Below are 2,986 nucleotides of genomic sequence, written 5' to 3'. Positions count from 1 at the left end.
ATATGTGATGTGGGATAAGGGAGATGGGACACGCACCGGGAACCGGGTACACACGGGGCATGGGACACACCGGCCATGGAGCACACACTGCACTGGGGTACCCGATGGGCACGGAGCACAGACGGGACACACACCGGGCACCAAGCACCGGGCACCGGACGGGCACTGGGAGCCGGGCAGCGGGCAGGCAGCGGGCACCCGGGAGCCATCCCTTGTGCCGGCGCGGCCCCGGGCAGGGCGGGCGGCTCCGCGCGGTGCCGGTGGTCCCCCCGTGCGGGGCCGTGGGCACGGTGCCCGCTGGGCGCGGCGGCTGCTGCGGCCCCTCCACGCCTCCTCTCCTGCCGCACCGGCGGGCACCGGGCCCTTTAAGAGCGGCGCCCGTGCCCGCTCCCGTGCCCGTGCCCGTGCCCGCGCCCGCTGCCGGCGGTGCCCGCGGCCGCCCCGCACCTGCCGGTAAGGGCCGGGACGGCGCGGGATGCTCGGGGCCGCGGGGAGGCCGGGGGGATGCGGGGATGGCCGCGGCGGGATGCGGTGACGGGAGGATGCGGGGATGCCTGGGAAGGATGCAGGGATAGCCGGGGGATGCAGGGATGCTCGGGGGCATTGCAGGGATGCTCGGGGGCATTGCAGGGGTGCCGGATGCCAGGCTTGCAGGATGCAGATAGTGCCCCACGGGTGGGATGTCGAAAGGGCCCCTCGTGCCCAGGGGGTGCCCCAGTGTCCGGGGGGGATGCAAGATGGGACAGGGGCCAGCACTGCCCGGGGACAGGGGGAACAGCCCCTCCTGCTGCCAAGGGGCTGTAGCCCCACGGGGAGTCCACAGCTTCCCCACGCAGGAGCCTCGGGCTGTGGGGCTGCAGCACTGTGGCCTCTGGGGAGGGGCAGCTCATCCTCCGGGGTGGCACAGGCTGGGAACACAAAATGGCCTTGGCCAGGCGGGCCATGGAATGCTCTGGAAGCACCTGAGCGTGTGCGGATGTGAGTGTGCACATGTGTGTGTGTGTGCACATGTGTGAGTGTGTGTGTGCACATGTGTGTGTGTGTGCACGTGTGTGAGTGTGTGTGTGCACGTGTGTTGAGTGTTCACGTGTGAGTGTGCACGTGTGTGTGCATGTGAGTGCCTGAGGAACTCAGCTCCATCCTCCTCATGGCCTGGCACTCTCCATGCACAGGTTTGGGTTCGCTCCCACCTTCCCCAGGGCTTGGGGCTCAGGCAGGTAAGGGGGGAGCTGGGCTGGATTCAGGGAGCTGGGAGCAAGACCCACATGGGCTGTGTGGAGGCAGCGAGGGGGGCGAGGGTCTGGCCCCTCCTCAGCCCATCACCACGAGGGTGTTGAGTCAGCCTGGCCGGTTGTGAGGAGCCCTGGGCTCTTCCGAGCCTCCCGGGAGCTGAGGCAGCGCCGTCCCCGAAGCGCCGGCGGCGGGAGATGTGACGTTAATAAATATAGCGGGTGCTGGAGGCGAGATGTCGGGTTAGAGGGGCAGCGTCCATCAGCTGAGCCCTCGCTGCCAAGGGATCTCCTGATGGCACAGGGATGTGGCGTCCTGGCTGCCCCTGTCACCCCTCGGTGCTGTCCCCTCACTCTGGCCAGCACCCATCCCACCCAGCTGGCTGTGCCGGGGAGCTCAGGCCCTGGGAACCTGCCCTATTTGAATGAGATAACGTACATTAAAAGCGCCGAATCCTGGCGAGCTGACAGCGCCTGTCTAAATATTTATCCCTGTTCCGATCAGGCGCTGTGTTCCCGTGACAGCCCCATTAGCACTTGGCATATTTATGGCCTTCCTGGGTGCTGGGCTCTCCGTGCCACACACCATGGGGCCACTGACCCCCCTCCCATGTCCCCTCCGTGCCTTCTTGTGCACTCGGGGTGACCCCAGGCTGGCAGCCGTCCCCAGCCTGGCACATCTCTGCTGGGCTGTGCTGGAGCTGCCAGGAGCATCCTGGGCAGGGCAGGGCAGAGAGTGGGTACCACATTTGTCCCCTGGAGCACAGGAGGTGCAGTGCCACAAGGTACCTTGTCCATGCAGGGAGGGGAGTGCAGGGAGCAGCCTGCTCCCCAAAAGCAGGCTCCTGCACTGGGCACTGTGGGACTGGGTGCCTGTGGGCACCAGGCAGTAGGGATGGAGCAGGGATGCTCCAGCTCTCTCCTGCGTGTCACTGTCCTGCCCCGTGACATGGCCTTGCTGAGGCCTCGTGCTCTGGGGACAACACGTCCTGCTGTCCGGGGTGTCCTGACCTCTGTGTCCCCCCTGCACCCCTGGCAGCGTGTGGGGGAGCGTGTCAGGAGGGGTTAGGGCTGTGTCTGGGAAGGGGCTCATTCAGAGCCGGAGGCAGGGGGGGCTCAGTGCCGCTCCCCCTGTGCCACTGCTCTGGCATCACAGACAGAACCCTGGTGATCACTGAACTGCTCAGGCACTGCAGCTGCCAAAATCTGCCTTCCACTTCCCAAACCTGCCAGCGCTGAATCCTACCCTGACCTTGGCCATGTTGGGTGGTGGGTCCCCAAAAGGGGCTGGGGGTGGATGCACTGCCCTGACCCTGCCTCACCAGATACACCAGAACGGGAAAATAGAAGAGGGAAAAAAAGGGCAGAAATTATCCTTGTTTGTGGCCCCCAGGAGGATCTGTGCTGCCTCCTGCTTGTTGTGCTGCAGGGCCATGGGAGATGTGCTGCCCACAGGAGGGCAGCCCCGGGCTCCTGGGGTAGGAGCTGGCGTCACCGGCGGTCCCTTGTCATCTGGGAACAGGGCTGCGGGCGAGGAGGAGCCCGAGGGGGCTGTGGGAGCAGAGGACTTGGGGTGCTGTGGTGTTTTTCCAGGGTTTGTGTTGGGGCTGCAGAGGCTGGTGGCTCCTGGGGCTCGCAGGAGTGGTGCCCCAGTGACAGCAGTGTCCCCAGGGCTGCACTCACCAGGGTCTGGCCTGGCTGAGCACCTCGTGCTGCAGCCACAGTGCCCCTGTGTGGGACACTGCAGGCAGTCTGGG

At 66.2% G+C, this 2,986-nt stretch overlaps 2 protein-coding genes across 3 annotated transcripts in view; one reads left to right on the top strand and one right to left on the bottom strand.

The window, feature by feature from the left end:
- MLST8 (MTOR associated protein, LST8 homolog) overlaps positions 1 to 2,986 on the bottom strand; it is an 8,712-nt gene that overhangs the window by 5,193 nt on the left and 533 nt on the right. The gene's annotated exons all lie outside the window — the stretch shown is intronic.
- LOC114064321 (hexosaminidase D-like) overlaps positions 430 to 2,986 on the top strand; it is an 11,305-nt gene continuing 8,748 nt past the window's right edge. The window contains exon 1 of one of the 2 annotated variants that reach the window (XM_027897260.1): positions 430 to 453. The gene's annotated coding sequence lies outside the window, so the exon portion shown is untranslated. The remainder of the gene's footprint in view (positions 454 to 2,986) is intronic. The other variant, XM_027897257.1, reaches the window with a different exon arrangement.

Source organism: Empidonax traillii, unplaced genomic scaffold (assembly GCF_003031625.1).
Source record: "Empidonax traillii isolate 1590-97213 ecotype Southwest subspecies unplaced genomic scaffold, ASM303162v1 scaffold534:size827195, whole genome shotgun sequence".
Classification (NCBI taxonomy): domain Eukaryota; kingdom Metazoa; phylum Chordata; class Aves; order Passeriformes; family Tyrannidae; genus Empidonax; species Empidonax traillii.
The sequence above is the reverse complement of the archived record's forward strand: the minus strand, read 5'-3'. Positions and strand labels throughout refer to the sequence as shown.